This window comes from Rhea pennata, chromosome 1 (genome assembly GCF_028389875.1).
Source record: "Rhea pennata isolate bPtePen1 chromosome 1, bPtePen1.pri, whole genome shotgun sequence".
Taxonomy (NCBI): Eukaryota; Metazoa; Chordata; class Aves; order Rheiformes; family Rheidae; genus Rhea; species Rhea pennata.
Window position 1 is genome coordinate 205,804,749 of NC_084663.1, and position 17,599 is coordinate 205,822,347.

The 17,599-nt window shown below is 38.3% G+C and overlaps 1 protein-coding gene across 1 annotated transcript in view; it reads right to left on the reverse strand.

Moving 5' to 3' along the window:
- FAT3 (FAT atypical cadherin 3) overlaps positions 1 to 17,599 on the reverse strand; it is a 428,821-nt gene that overhangs the window by 113,844 nt on the left and 297,378 nt on the right. The gene's annotated exons all lie outside the window — the stretch shown is intronic.

Here is a 17,599-nt window from a genome sequence, read left to right on the forward strand (position 1 = left end):
TTTGCAGTTAAACATTCCCACCAGTATTTGCAAACTTAAGTATTAGAGGAGTACACTGAGCAAAGTTCTAGAGGTTTAAAGGTCTCAGACTCACAGTACTGAGACCGTTAGATGGTAACTGAATGGAAATCTATGGCCTGGCAATACAGAATACTAGAATGGATGACCTAAAAGTCCGGAAACACTTCTGAAAAACCAACCAAACAAAAAGCCTTTTGTTATTCTATGTCATACTTTATTTTATGGGCTGTTTGAAAATTTAAAGATAAGCAAGATTTGCAAACTCTGAAAAGAAATTTAGACTTGCATTTTAGCTTCAGTAGCAATATAAGGAAGGAAGCTCTTGACAGTGACTAAAAGAAAAACAGTAATTCTCCATAGGCACTGTTTTGGAAGTTTTTTACAACTTGGAGATATTGGCAAGCTTTGTGTATTAGGCTATATTTATTCTTGAATTGATGAGTGCTAAGATAAGTGCAGAACCAAGCATTACTCCATTAAATCCCCATGACAAGAAAGTTAGACGTCAAAAGAAAGCTCCTTTAGGCAATCTCAGAATAGCATCTTCTCCTTCTTTTTATTAGTTTGAAAGAAAACTAAAGCTCTTATGAATATCAAGTTCATATAATTTTGTTTCTGACAAATTGTAGATAAAGCTTTGCCCAAAAGTGAATGTAAGCCAATCACTTTCCAGAAGAGCAAGTGTATTGATCTACTTCTTCCATAACTAGAATTAAAAAAACAGGTATCTTCACCTGTACTGCATAACAATAGTGTGTAGCCCATTTTGGTTCAGCAGACACTAATCTGGTAAGAAAAAGTCATACTCAGCAAGGATTTTTCCTCACTTCCTAGGTTATAAAACAACCTAAGAGAGGTGGGAGCTTTTAGTTCCTTTTTGAAACTCCACATGTATCATATCTTCATTTAGCAGCTTGCAACGTTTGTAACCAGAAGTTTGAGAAATTTGAGATGGTCATGGTAGGAACATCAGTCTCAGCCTCCTAATAACAAACATAAATATCTTGTGTGTATATCAACAATTAAATAATCTGTAAAATTTGCCTTCTTCATTTCTTTGTTCAAGAGTAACAGTACTGAATATCCCTACCGCAGCATATAACAAAGGGAAACTTAGAAAGCAGTAGAATTCACTCCAAAATACTCTGATAATATCTGAACCCATGCATGTTCAATCAGCCTCAGACTGATATATTACAAACAAGTCTAAGTGACTAAGTCTTAAGTGACTGCTAAAGAACAATTCTTTATAGGCATATGGTAACCCTTTAGGAATAGCTTACTACTAAATAGAAGTATAACTACCCTCATAGCCTCTAAGAAAGAAAGAAGATAAAAGTTGCCCACTGATCTTCATAGGAAACTTTGAAGAGGGTGTTTAGTTCCTGCTGATAATGAAGATTAGAAACAGAGATTTTTGCGAACAGAAAATGAGTAGTTGTTTCTCTGAGAATATTTCACTTCAGGTAGCTTTAAATAATGTAAAGCTTGCAAATGAAGATATTTAGCAGTTTAACGTTAGTTGTAATCCTTATGTTGACTGTAATTCCACTAATACTGGAATATCTACTTAAGCCATTTGTGGATTTCTCTTTTTCTCAAGATCAGAAACACTTGTTATCAAATATTGATACGGAGACATTATCTATACCAATCTACCTTCACAGAGAATACCCTTCTTCAAAAATCTTATCTAAGTGCTCAAGAAATACAGTAGTTCTCAGCATGACATCTGTTGAAGTCCTTATTTCAAAAGAGTTAAGTATCAACTTCTAAACTCACTACACTGCCCTTTTCTCAAATACTCCACTACCCTTCATTTTCTATCCACAAAACTCATTTGATTCTTATCTTCCCTGTAAATAGGAACTAAACACTTTCAAAGTTTCCTTAAAATTATAAAGATTGTTACACATCACTAATCTTCCTTTTTTCATGGTAGACCAGCCAATACATCTAATCACATACTAGCAAGAAAACTATTTTTGCCGTTAATAAAGACATAAGATTTTATCAGTGTTTCCAAGAAATTGTCTTACAACTAATAACAATAATTCATTTTATGTTTTAACTATCTGCAGAAAGGCTATGCTTAAAATACAAGCTGATATATTGCCAAAATTTAATCAAGCTATAGTAACATTCATTGTAAAATTAATTAATCAACCAGCAAAACAAATTGTTCTTTATGTCTTCGCTAGGATCTGCAGCTGTATCAGTTTGTATTATGGGCCCCCAGTTATTCCAGCTGATGGGAATTTCAGGCTCAGCAACTCTTGTAGCAGAAAGTTTCAAAAATGGTGCTGAAGATTTACTGTGTAGATAATACCCTTCTATCTATTTTGCAGTAAGTCAATGCCACTGCCTGATGCTAACATATTAAATGTTATTGAACTTGTGCTCAGGTAAGACTCAACATGACGTACCTTGCTCTGTATGCTTTTAGAAATCCTGTGTGGTATGCAGTGCAAGATCTTAAGTGCTTGTTTCAATGAGTTGATCAAATCTTAAATCCTCACCTACAATTTCTGTTACAATAGAGTAAGAACTTCAAACAAAACTTTTAATATTCAAAAGAAGTATCTTCTTCTATCCTAAACTATAATGTTATAATTTAATTTTAAACAATTTTTGTCATGTCAACAACCAGTGCCTTCCAATTTTGGGTAAAACACTCTTATGTGAGGCTCAGCAATAATCAGTCTTGAAACAACACTGATATTATTTAGTAGATTATATATCTGGCCATCAATGAGATGAAAGACATACTTGTACATTCTTAATTTACTTTACAGGTACAATGCATCCAAATTCTAAGCTGCTACATGAAGCAGAACTACTATTAAAAAAAATAATAGTAAATAACATATACTCAGGGAGCTCATGATGACAAGCTAGAAACTAGTTGATTTTTTTTTCTTTAACTGTTCTAACAAGCAGCCCTTTGCCTCGCTAAAGGAGGATGACACATACTGTCTCTGGCAGAAAGCCAGATTAAGAAACATCCATCCCTATCTCCATTCCCTCCTCTAGCCATTTGTTCTTTCCCTGTCATCAGTTTACAACCTCTTTCACTCTGTCAATAAATTGTTAGTGCATCTGTGCTACAAACAGGATTACCAAAATAACCAGTTAAAAATGAACTGCCCGAAACAAAACAAAACCCCGCAAAAGGCAGATGGTTAATTGGAGCCCGGTGGTGGTGTGAGAGAATAGATAAGGAAATGAGAGGCAGGTCCCTAGGCCAGGGAAGAGGGAAATTTTTAAGATGTTTTCACCATTGAAGAAAATGAATTGTTTAATTACAGATTTGCTGATGAATCCTGCTATTTCACAGCAGATAATAACTTACTAAAAAAAAAAAATCCATCACTTATCAATAGGCCTTTGATCAATACTAAAGTAGGGAAAGCCAGAAGCAGTGATCTCAAGATAAAAGACTTTGCATCCTATTAATAATTGCTGAAAAACAATTTCCATCTTACTCTGTGTTTCACAGTGTACAACAAAAAATGAATGTTCTCTATCTACATACACTTTCATGCATACATGCTGGGAAAATCCTATGAAATCATCTCAAAGAGTTTTATAGCTGATAGTCTGATTATTAATCTCTGACATTTATATGCAATTTATTTTTTTTAGAATAAAAAGTGAAGCTTTTTAAGCTTTATGTTCAAAATAAAGCTGATCAGTTAAAAAACTGATTAGTGAAAAATAGATTTCCCAGACAGGTAGAGAGTACACATAAAATCAGATCTCGAAGATCCCTTCCCATTTTCCAATTTTTGTAAATTTGTATTTTTTGTAGTCCATTCCCAATTTTTGATCCTATGGAGATGTTTTGAATTTGCAAAAGACAAAACAGACATTTTAGGTCTCAGAAATTTCTCTGGCTTTAGTGAACTGCCACTCAGAGAGATTATTATGACCTTGTCCATTAACCTAAGAGGACAAACATGATTTTTTTTGGTGATATTTGGGTTATTTGATAGAAGTTGCTTTTGTTAGTAACAAAGAACATAGTGAAATTTTAATCAAGGTAGATGATAAAATGATAACAATTAGTTTTATATTTTTGAACAAAGTGATTTTTGTAGTCAAATGAGAGCTACATCCTAAAATATTATTCAAAGCAGTATAAAATTGCTCAGAAGATCATAGATAAGTAAAATGAGGTGAAAGAGATATATGCGAATAAGGAGATGGTTTGTCAGGGTTCTTCCCAAGGCAGTTTTTTGAATGACAGTATCATTCTGTTTTTGTCAGACCATGTTAAAGTAAACCAAATCAATAATTGATTTGATTTCAGCAATAAAAAAGTCTATTTGTCTTCTTGATGTCTACTTCACAACTTTCTGTGACAAATTAATTTCAGAGAGATAATAAGCATTAATTGGGCCGCATTTAATCACGGTTTCATCTAATAGGCAACACAGACAAACCTTATTTTCTCAATCTCCACTTAACTTCAATTCTAAGTGTCCTATAAATATCTACTATCCAACTTATACTGACATAGGGGTAAATTTTACAAGCTGGTGGAGAGTTAGCACAGCATGGGTATATAGGTAAAAGTTTCAGATTCTGGTTTTGAAGCAAAACTCATTTTCGTTATCTACCTTTCTACTTCTCCCAAATTCAGTTTCTAGCTTTGAAAACTCAACCTGGAAAACAGGAGCAAGTATTACAACCAGTACAAAATATCTGAAACTGAAATTCAGTCAGCAGCTCTACTGATACAGGATGAGGACCATCAATCCCTTTCCTAATAGTTACATTTGTCTCCAAGTTTCATCTGAAGTAACAAAAATTTTGTTTTTTTTTTCTAGATAAGGCTGATGCAGCTAAGCATACATTTCAGGCAGTGGTTCACTGTAACTTCAATCTTCATGTAGCCATTTTTTGTTCTCTTTTTTGGCTTTCTCTCTGTTGAACTTCCACAAACCTTTACCAACACCTGATTAGCCTGGAAATCCTAAGCCACACCAGGGTCTGCCAGGTAGGCACCGACCATGTTGCTGGAGACTTGTACGGAAAGGCTAAAGATAAGTGTTCCCTCACCGAGTTGTTTGCGGTTTCTGACCAGCCCAAGGATTACAGCAATCTGCTTGCTGAAGGAGGATCTGGCTAGCTATGAAATCTTCTGACTTGGAAGTCAATGGAAATTTTCCCAAGACTTGAATAAGAGCAGCATTTCACCTACAGCTTGACAACCTCATTTGAGCTTGTTATTATTTCTCATTCAACTTGTGCCCAGTCCTAGACTCCAGCTGCCTAGGAAGTAAGTATGAGGAAGCTGTAGGACTTTGTATAAAGTGTGGAGATACATACCACTGAAGCAACCCCACAGCACACACTACAACTGATTAGGAAGACGCATTTTTACACTCAGGAAAAAAAGTTTTTTTTTTTCATTGAGAAACACCACAGTTTCATACACAATTCTATGCTTTAACATGATTTTTCCTGTTGGTTCATTCTGCTACACATATAGCTGATGATACTGCAAATAGCAATGTATGTAAATAATTTTCTGCATGTCTGGAGACCATACTGCTGAAATAAACAAGTATGCTTGTGTATAGGTCATCAAGATCATCTTGGGGTTAAAATATAACAGGAAATATTATCCTAAAGTTTTAGCATTCCAAAGGTGTTGCAAAGAAATTTCTTGGCCAGAAAAGTGAAATTTCTCTGGATAACACTCAGAACCCATTTAAAAATATTGAGTTGTTAATATTAATTAATCAACTGATACTATTTTAATTAATTAATTCTACAGTGCCTGGTGTCCTGAAGAAGGATTTTAATGTGTCTGAATATTATAAAAAATGAAAAAAAATGACACTCTACTCCTGCAGTGCAGGAGAATTTTAAAAGAACGCTTTTCAATATTCTTAGCACTGTTATTCTTCTGTAGCATCATTCTTTAACATGCATTTGATTTTTGCAGCCACAGGATGGCATTCACTGCTGTGCAAAGGGTCAGTGAAATTTAAGTAGAGCCCGGGCAGTATACTTCCCACCTCCTGAAAGGGAATATTTCATCAAAATTTAATCAAAAATAAATATTATACATTTACAGCTTCCTACTAATGCTAGCTTACTCAAGAATGTAATATCTTACCATCCACAGCCCTTAAGGCTCCTGTTCTTACCGTATGGACACTAGGGCCTCAACAGATACCTATCTTGCCTGAGTTCAGTAAGTTGGGACCATTTGAAAACACAGAACAGCAATTCCAAATTGAGATACCAGCAACTGCCTAAAGCAGAACAGTTTCACTTCCACGGTATATGGAATCACAGTAACTCTTTAATGGCTTTATATAGGCTGCTAATTTACTGCTTATTTTCCCATGAGGGCAGTATACAGAGTAGGTGGTAACACTCTGGACACCAGTGAGGGATAGCTGGACAGAACGTATAAGCAATGTGAGTGATAATTGGATTGCAAATGTCAAAGAGTGTGGTTGAAAAGCAGAGTATATCAATCCACACATACTTTTCCCAGTTGTGAAATGAAAGTTAAGAGCAGGGACAGTCTGCTACAAGTAGTTCCGATTTATAGAGGTGAGTTTGAAGGCAATGGCAAGCAGCACCCAATTAACTTCTGGAGAGATCTGTAACACTACGGTAAAATGACTGGATTTAGAGTGATGAGCAAGAGTGTCAGACTGAGAGACAACTTAGTAACGCTATTAACCTTTTGTGAGATTGCCCTGCCAATAATGTGGTCTGGGGGACAATAAAGCACTGCATGAGACAATATGCCTAATTCACTAATGCAAGGCTGATATGTTGGAGAAGAACCAGAATTTTCCTTGATTCATTTTATGTGCCTCCAATTAGCCCTTGCTAGGTGAAGGGAAAGAAAGAAGGGAAGCAGAAGGAGTTCTTCTAATGAGTTGCTTTGTGGATTTTTAGCAGACGAGATTGAAAGAGGAAAGTTGCAGGAGCTGCTTTGCTTTTGAGATTGTCTCAGGAGGTGTTAAATGGGCTGAGTACTTTGTGGAAATACCTGTGAGAATTCTCCTGATTTATGGGAGCTCTTGCACAGCATGGGTGCATTCGAGCAGGCTCAGTACATGAAGCTTGATCCCTTGGTGAAGGGAGCAGATTAGACATGTAAGCCTTGTGTGCTATTCCTGATGGTCAGATGCAGGGGTCAGAACCGCAGACATTCACTGATGATGTGGCATTCTGGCCTACAGAACCCATACCATCACTGCTTCATTTTGGAAAATATACACAAAATATACTGGTAATATGTCTGTTCTCTAAAACTGTATCTCATTTTAGAAATGGAGGATTAAGAAAGGGTTTAATGCATGGATTATTGATCTGATAAAATACCTAAATCTTATTTACAGGCTCAGTGGGGCAAAGGCTGTTTGTGAATTAAGAGAAGTTGAAGACGAAATTCTTGCTTTGCTACATGAGCCTGGTGAATCCGTATGCCTAAAAACCTTTAGAAAATAGAGCACGAACCTGTAATTCATTCCGCTACTCACATTTAGGCATCCAAGGGCTAATCGAGCGTATTACACAACCAAACAGGAGGGGTTCTCAAGTTATAAAGTTTGGAGGTGGTTCTGTGTCTACCTGGAGAGTGGAGGGGAGGGAAGGGATACCAAATTAGCTTTGCAAGAACTGACTCAGGTCCTGAAAACAGCCCATAGCTCAGAGCAGCATAATTTGCTCTGTCAAGAAGTAGGATAAATCGTTAGCTCATGCTGAGCACCATGTTGCAGCAGAGAAGATTTCTTTCAGTAGCTCAGTAGCTTACTGAAAATTAGGCGTACTATCATTGGTTTGATCTATCATCAGGCAGTCTAGGAGTGCTGCAAAAAACAGAACCTTCTCTGTGCATCAGATATCTTTTTATTAAAAAAGCCACATATTTGAATTGGTATTTTCACACTGAATGTTGGATATTATGAGAATTGAATGCCTGAAGAGAAGACACTGAAAACAAACATTATTCTACTTTATAAAATATTGTTCTCTTGTTGAGATAGTATGGTTAAGCCTGGAATGACTTTGTACAGGCTTTGTCCTCGTTAGGCTGTATCAAGTGGTTTAAAACAAAAATACTGTAAGATCCTTAAGTGTATTTGGTAAATGTCAATACAGTATGCAAAGATGACCAGAGTTGGGCTTTGGTATTGTAGCTAATTCCACAAATAAAGGGCCGAAGCTGCAACACATAGACAAAGGGAGTTGTTTGGGAAAGTCCATTCTAACAAAAGGGTTTTTAGCAAGGAAGACAAGAAACCATTCAAGTAAACCTCACATATCAGTTAACAATTTTATTGTTTTGGCTATACACTTTGGACTTCATTTGAGACGTGTAATGAACTCTTCTTGTTGCCTTCTACATCTCTCAGTCAACAGAGTTCACAGTGCTGTCCACGCCACTATGGCATGCTTCGATGTACCACATAACAAAGCATTGCCTCTGCTCATCTAAAATGTGTAGTCTAAAACTTGTGACTTCATGGAGTCACACTTTGTCAGGTGTTTTTTTAAACTGTGGTCGTGTTTTTTTAAAAAATGCATGCCCATATAAAACCTCATCTTTAACTGCTCCACATTTTTTTTCTGTTAAGTCTTAAAGATAGCTGTTTGGCTTTAAAGATTAATAACATATTTTTATTTATGTAATAGTTAAAAAATTATCTGGAATGGTAGTGGGAGGAAACAAAACCCTCAGAGAAAAACAAATACATTTAAAGCTGTAACACAAAGTATTAAACTATTTATTGGATCTTGATTAAAGATAACATGCTGCTCTTCAGAAAAGTTGAGGCCATAAATCATCTGAGTATTATGACTGATATTTGTGTTTTTTACTTTCCTGGGGATTATGAGGAAAAATAATTAATTATTTTGATACTGACATTTTTGCTATAAATTATTCACATTAATCCTTGCTTTTCAATATTTAGAATATTCCTTGCCAAAGAAGGTGCTCTTTTTTTTGCCAAAACATAAAATATACTTCCATAACATTTTCAACTTCTCTGTATCATGAGAGATTAGCAAACAGCAATATTATATTTCAGAATGAGGAGATTAATCTATTTCCTGACAACTGAAATTCGTTAGGCTGGGTGAAAAAATTATCGCTTTTGAGGGTAGATTTCATAGCACTTGATGCTTCAGGGCCTTTGTACTTTTCTGTTTAAATCATATTTTCATAAAAAAGAAAAGAATTGTTTGGTCTCTGGTTATTATCAATCTGCAAGTCAGATAAGAAAAGCATTAGGATTCTTATGTTCCACGATAACGTATTTAGGGAGAAAAAAAGGTGTCAAATATGCTTACTAAACTGATTCTCAACCTGATTAGAGGTTTTCTTATCTCTAGGCTTCTAGGAAATACTTTAAATTGTGTCAGGTTACAAATTATATTCAATACTCCAATGTTATTTCGTTACATATCACAAAATAATTCACTTTTGTCATAAGAAAATACTTTAAAAATAAAAAAAAAGCAGACTCCCATGTTTTTGAAATATTTTTCTACCATTTCTTGTATGTCTTTTTGCTCAAACGCAATGTTGGAGGATTATGCTGCACAGGGGACAATCTGGTCAGATAAAAGAACTGACAAAAAGGGAAAAATGTAGCACTGAAGGGCATTACAGGTTATAGTGAGAAAGCTATAAGGAAATTTAAAAAAAGAAAATGGTAATATATTCCAGGAACAGTAGACAAAGACTAAATTCTCACCAGTTGAATGGCCCAGTGGAGGCAGTTTTGGGGAAAGAAGCTTTTAGTATGCCACCAGTACTAGAAATTATGAGACCATAGAGAATAAGAGAATTAGTAAGGTGCAGCCCCCCCCCCCCCCCAAAAAAAAATCAGAAAAAAAATCCACGTGGATTATGTGGTACTAGACAGACAGACTCATGGGAGCATATTTTAGGAATAAGGATGATTTTAATTCTAATAAAGAAAAGAGGACTGATGTTGTAAGAAAGACAACAAAAAATGACAGAAGTTGCCAAAAGGAAGAGTAGTTCTAGTTTCTCTCTTCTCTGTCATTTCACCCCTGTACCTTTTCAAGATCAAGCACTCTCCTCCTGAGCTGGTGTGGGATAGCTGCTTGTCTGAGCATCTGTCTTGCCACGGAGATTGTGAGCCTTGAGCAAGGGACACAGAGTTTGGACATGTCTTGTTTGGCAGCAATTCTGTAGCTTTCTTGTGCTAAGAATAAAGCACGTATCTGATTTAGCAACCTCACCTGCAAAGTCTGACCACTGCTTTCAAACATATCTCCTTAAGGAGGGGTTGCCTGTAAATCGTAGTGCTAACAAGTAAAGATGACCTCAGGAAGGGACCGCTTAAGCTGCAGGTGTCCTCCTGGGAATCGTGTCCAGTCAACTCCAGGGCAAATGCAACAGCCTATGATCAAAGAGCAAGTCAAAACCAACCCAGAGTCCACCCACATCAAGGGAGTTGGATCCCCAGAGATTTAGTGCTGGGATCCATATACACTGCATTGCTAAGTGGTTGGATTTGGTTGCTCGGTGGCTGGATCTGGTTGGATTTGGTTGCAGGGTGGTTGGATTTGATGCTTTGTGATTGGTGGCAGTAAGTGAAGTCATGCTAGGAGCACAAGCGGGATTTTAAAGATGCTGTGAAAAATCCCTTAAAATGACTTTTCTCAGAGATAACAAGAATGAATTATGAACAGTTGAGTATAAATCATCCAGGGAAAGATGGCAAGTGGATGCAAAACTTCTGCAAGGGCACATTTTTTAATGTACATTTTTAAATGCTAGATTAATTAAAAGATATACTAGGGTTTCCTAAGAAAATCCATGCTGTGCTCAGATAGGATTTTAGTATAGATGCAGTGTATTCCTGGTTGAGGAATAAGGTGCTTTCCTACACCTTAAAATGCTCAGTTCTGTCTTAGCTAGTGAACCAGCAAATGGAGACGTCCACAAAATGAGTATGTGCATGTTCGTTTGCCCACACACTTACAGACGTGCATTAACAGTCTGGCAGCTGATTGGTACCGTAAATGCCGCAGAAAACATGATATAGTACTAAAGCAGACATGCTTCAGATAACACAAAGACTCTCTACATCTAAAATAGATTTAAGTCATGCGAAAGATTTCCTGCTGCTTCTCCAGAAGATTAAAACATTGGTACATTCACAAAACAAATGTGAAGATTTGGTAAACCAGCATGCCCTTCACAATGACTCTTTGTCTAGTAAAGCACAGAGCGTGGCAACAGGCTCTTAAGAGACGCAGTGAAAGGATACATCAAACCAATTTGGGCTTGGTAGGTGGGCTCCAATCAATAAAAGAAGAGAGCTATAGATCTTAAGAAATGTACAATGAAGTAAAAACTTGTGAACTCTGAGCTAATCTGTGAGCTAATTTATCAGAAAGAAAACTGCATTAGAAAGAACTCCAAAATCCTGACAGGAAAGAAGAACTTGGTATAAATTAACCATAGAATTTGCCGACATAAGCTCAGTCTCAAGAAATGATTTATAAAATGAGAAGGAAAACCATTAGTACATCCTTCTCTGTTTCAACTGCATTTAACACATGGGTGCAGACCTAATTTTCAAACTATATAATAATGTTTAGTGTTTTAATAATATTTTTCCATTCCATTTGCACTGATCTACTGCTCTGCCATCTCCTAGTTCTGCAAACAGAACCGATGATACAGGTGTTGGTTACATTTTAAATTGTTTTTATCTCATATGTTAACTCACCTATTCCCAAATACTACTAAGATATGGAGCTTTTTTGTTAACAGTGACATATGTAAGTTAAGGGAAAGATAAAAAGGAAGGAAAAACTGCAGCAAACTCAACTAATGTGTTGTTGAAATAAAAGTTACCTTATATCTGCAGAGATGTAAAGTTCAGATCTAATCAGAGTAGTGAAGCTCTAAGTTGACAAGCACATTAGATGATGTGGGAACGTATTCTGCACTGGTCAGTTCGGATGGGGGATCAAATCTGCCTTTCTCTATAAACTGCTAAATCAAACTGCTGTAGCATCTAGACAGACAATTTCACTCCACTGTGTTAGCTTACGTTGCACACTCTCACCTGAGATGGGTGGATAACTGGATGGGTGATTGCCATTAGCTCCACTGCAAAGTAGAGAAAAATAGGTCTCCTTAAGCCGTTGCCTAGTATATACTACCAAGTACACTTTAAAAATCAGACTTTTCTCGAAGTATGATTGAGCTGATAGAGCAAAGGATTTCCTAAAGTTACTGCTAGTTATCAAAATGAGGATATTGTAGACATGGGGGTTGATGTCTAATTCTTTCATCTTGGGCATTAGCAGTGATAACTTCAAGCAAGCCAATAGAACTGAAACAGGACTATATGGACCAGTTAGACATGGTCAGAATGCAGCTTGCTGCCAGGGTAATAAATGAGGCTTTCCCCTGTCTACATTGACATGAGATATGATGTAATGCAATGCTAGTTAACCAAAATGTGATTTTCTTGCACTGCCTGGCTTCACAGCTATGGGATGCTAAGTGCAGTGAAATCTTAATTAAGTCCAGAGGGTTCAGAAAACACTGATACATGTCTCAGCTCCCAGGAGATGCTGAGCCTTCAAAAGAAATAGGAAATGTCTGATTTCTTAGTGCATGAAGCCTATATACCAAGTGCCTCCTTCCATGCTTGCATATGATGAGATGTTTAAAGCCAAGACCAGCTGCTGGATTGCCGTGGGTCCACAAAAAAGGTCCTAAAAGAGGCATTCAATGCCCAGCATGAAAAAGCCTACAGCACTGCGCTTTGTGGAATTTGATTTCTTCATTTCATGACCTGACTGTTCAGGTCAGTTATTCATGAAATCTGTAAAACAAGCTCTGGTCCCTCTGAAAACTCCAAACATGCAAATCACTCCTGAAATAAGACAATGCTCTAGGCAACTAAAAATGTGGTATTATAAAGAGACGTAACAACTACGGTAGGGAGCAGTTTGTCAAGCAAAGCAATAGTGCAGGACACCTCTGATCTTGTAGTGCTCTTCAAAATTTGAATCTTCATTAGTACTTGCAAAGTTATCTGTATCTTTATACTGGGCCAAACTACAATATTTTATCTAAATGACTACAAGATAGGCCAGTATTCCACTGTGGATGGTAAATCTGTCATTGTATATAATGGTGAACTGAGAAAACAAGATCTCTTCCATGAGCTAAATAGTGACTAAACAATAAATGAATTGTGATTTTTATTTACATACACAAACAAATTGAGACAAACTTACAATAAATCTACAAAAGCTCTATAAAACATTCAACATTTACATCTCTGTAACTGTCAAATATCCGTAACAAAAACCAATGCTTTCCATAACAAGTTCTGAAGATTTTTGTTTCAGGAAGTTCATTAAACATAGAAAAGAGGACTGGTTTTCTTAATTACTATTTGTATCCTGAATCAATAAAATGAATTAACCAAATAAGTCTAAGTTTTTCTACCATTGAACTAAAATCCTGCCATGTAAGAAATTCCATATAGGTTAGCTAGATAGTTAATGCAGTTTCCAATAGAGGCCAGAATCAGATTTTTTGATATAAATGATGCACTAATTGAACTGTCAGCAGCGTACGTGTATCCTTGACACCACCTTGGTGATAGAATGTCTAAAACATTTTTAAGGGAATCTAATCTTGAGATGGCTAAAAGGATTAGACAAACAATATCTAAAAAATAAAAGATTGAAACCAACAGTAAGCATGAGGCAAAAAACAAGCAAAGTATCCTAAAGGATGATTTGAATCTACATATTTTGTGGAAATTTCACATTCTTAGGGCATCTAGTCTCTCAAGGCTGTTGGTATTACATGCATCAACAATCTGAGGATCAGAGATACTATTTGATATACACAGATCAATTCTTGCCCTGTGCCTTTGGTTAGAGTTGTGTGTATATTTCTAACTGGCTATCTGAATTTCACATAGAATTTTAAGGAATTTAAATAGAGAATCTTTTTTTAAACTCATTTTATCCCATTATTATTTTACAATATTTTAAATTTAATAACAAAGCAAAATTAAAGTTCCACATGCATGAAGACAACTGTTAAATTCAGTTAAATTCCTGATGCTTAGGCTTTGTCATACAATCATAGAATCATAGAATCAGTAAGGTTGGAAGGGACCTCTGGAGATCATCTAGTCCAACCTCCCCACTCAGCAGGGGCACCTAGAGCATCTTAGACAGGGTTACATCCAGGTGGGCCTTGAATCTCTCCAGAGAAGGAGACTCCACAACTTCTCTGGGAAACCTGGTCCAGTGCTCCATCACTCTCACAGGGAAGAAATTCCCCCTTACGCTCAGGCAAAACTTCCTGTGCTTCAATTTCTGCCCATTGCCTCTTGTCCTGTCACATGGGACGACTGAAAAGAGTTTGTCCCCGTCCCCCTGACATCCTCCCTTCAGGTACTTGTACACATTGATAAGATCCCCCCTCAGGCTTCTCTTCCCCAGGCTGAAGAGGCCCAGCTCTCATAGCCGTTCCTCATAGGGCAGGTGCTCCAGCCCTCTGATCATCTTTGTAGCCCTATGCTGGACTCTCTCCAGTAGCTCCATGTCTCTCTTGTCCTGAGGAGCCCAGAACTGGACACAAGACTCGAGATGAGGCCTCCCCAGGGCTGAGGAGAGGGGCCAGATCACCTCCCTCCACCTGCTGGCAACACTCCTCCTAATGCACCCCAGGAGACCATTGGCCTTCTTGGCCACAAGGGCACATTGCTGGCTCGTGGTCAATTTGTCATTCACCAGCACTCCCAGGTCCTTCTCTGCAGAGCTGCTCTCCAGCAGGTCAGCCCCCAGCTTGTACTGGTGCCTAGGGTTATTTCTCCCTAGGTGTAGGACTCTGCAGTTGCCCTTGTTGAACCTCCTGAGGTTCCTCTCTGCCCAGCTCTCCAGCCTGTACAGGTCTCTCTGAATGGCAGCACAGCCCTGTGGTGCGTCAGCCACTCCTCCCAGCCTGGGGTTATCCTCAAACTTGCTGAGGAGACACTCTGTCCTCTCATCCAGGTCGTTGATCAAGAAGTTGAACAGGATGGGACCCAGGACTGAGCCCTGCAGGACGCCACTAGACACAGGCCTCCAACCACACTCCACGCTACTGATGACAACCCTCTGAGCTCTGCCTTTCAGCCAGTTCTCAAGCCACCTCACTCTCCACTCGTCTATCCCGAGCTTATCTAGGAGGATGTGATGGGAGACAGTGTCAAAAGCCTTGCTGAAGTCAAGGTACACAACGTCCACTGCTCTCCCTTCATCTACCCAGCCAGTCTTTCCATCAGAGGAGGCTACCAGATTGGTTAAGCAGGATTTCCCCTTGGTGAATCCATGCTGGCTACTCCTTCTTTCCCTCCCTATGTCTGGAGATGACATCCAGAATGAGCTGTTCCATCCCCTTTGCAGGCATGGATGTGAGGCTGACTGGCCTAGAATTGCCTGGTTCCTCCTTATCCTTCTTGAAGACTGGAGTGACATTGGCTTTCTTCTAGTCCTCAGGCACCTCTCCAGTTCTTCAGGACCTTTAAAAGATGATGGAGAGCTGCTTGTCAACAACATTCCCCAGCTCCCTCAGTACCCGTGGGTGCATCCCATCTAGGCCCATGGATCTGTGGATGCCTAGCCTGCCCAGAAGGTCTCTAATCCTATCCTCCTCAACCAAAGGAAACTCTTCCCTTCTCCAGACTTTCTCCCTCACGTCCAGGCTCTGGGATTCCTGAGGGCTGCCCTTAGCAGTGAAAACTGAAGCAAAGAAGGCATTTGGTAATTCTGCCTTCTCTGCATCCCTTGTCACCAGGGCCCCCGCCCCATTCAGTAGCGGGCCCACATTTTCCCTAGTCCTCCTCCTGCTGCTGATGTATGTGAAGAAGCCCTTCCTGTTGTCCTTGACATCCCCTGCAAGACTCCATTCCAACCAGGCCTTAGCCTTCCTCACAGCATCTCTACATACTCTGACTGCATTCCTATACTTCTCCCAAGCAGCCTGTCCCCTTTTCCACATTCTGTGTATTTTCTTCTTCTGTCTGAATTTGGCCGGGAGCTCCTTGCTCACCCATGCAGGTCTCCTGCCCCTTTTGCTGCACTTCTTACTCATAGGCATGCACCGCTCTTGAGCTTGGAGGAAGTGATGTTTGAATATTAGCCAGTTCTCCTGGACCTCCCTTCCTTCTAGGGCCTTAAACCATGAGACTCCAAGTTGCTATTTAAAATAATAGAACATCTGGGAGCTATTGAAATTTGTAATAATCAAAGAAAACAGAATATGCTGCAAAAATGTCATGCCTTAATTCTTTTGCAGTTTAAAACTCCTTTTCCTATCCCTTGCACAGAGGCCACTCTGTTAGCAATTGAACTAGCAATATTTCCAGGGATGGACTTGCTATCTCTTCATCTTATTCGGTCACATCATTACTTAGAGATGATAGTCTTATATATGAGACCGCTTAATACTGCAGGCAGATGTAACCACACCAAGATTTCTTCCTCATTCTGCTGTGTAAGATTTTACGCCTGAATACACATGAGAAGCAGTGTACAATGTCATACGTAAATCTAACTCTGAAAAACAGTTTCAACCTCCAGTTATCTCCTGTCTTTGGAAAGTTGCTGGCTACTTCTGAAAATCACAACTCAACAGAAAAAAAAATAAAAAAAGAAAAATAATCCTCAAAAACAGGACGGAAAGTGGAAGAAGGGCAAATGCAACCCATGCATTTTGAGAAAGTTGGTACACAATAGCAGCTCCTGAAGAATGCAGTGCTCTGGGTGGAAATCTGCAATGTGGCATCCGCAGGACGTGCCATGAAGGATGCTGCAGAAGCTGGTCTCTGCTAGCTCTACCGCCACACCGCAACTGTCCTCTGAGGCTGCCTGGCCCCCAGAGCAATAGGGACTGCATGCATACAGTGCCACCCTCCAGACAGCATCCTGGGCCGATATTCCCATGGTGGCACAGTCTGAGAAAGACTGACGTATATTTTCTTAGAACTATTTTATTTCTTCCCTTTTTAAAGTTAGGCTTCCTTTCTCTTTTTCCCTCACTTTTTTTTTCTTCTCCCCTTTGATGTTGGCATTGAAGTTCAAGGTGTCGCTATGCAAAGCTGACAACAGCTTATTGCTGTTACTGTCTTTTCAGAAATTTCTCACTATATATATATTTTTTTTCCAGGACAAATTCCTTTTAGGCATCCTTGAAATAATAAAATTAGATCACTAGTTTTCTTACTTGTATAAAGCATAGTTATTTTACAGAAACTTCAGGTAATCAGTTTTAACTTCAAGCTGGAATTAGTAGGCTGTTTACCTATATTTTTAATTTCTCTTGCATCATCTAATAGGCTTTGGTGTTACAAAAAAGAAAGGCATATGCCTTTGAAGCTATTTAAATCTCAAACAAAATGTTCAACTTTTACCCCAATCACTAGCATGTCACCAAGGAAAAATGCATCTTTCCTTGCCAAATGTAGGCATTGCTAAAGCTCTATGAACAAATGCTTACATGGATCTGTAATCCAGGATTAAACAATCAAAG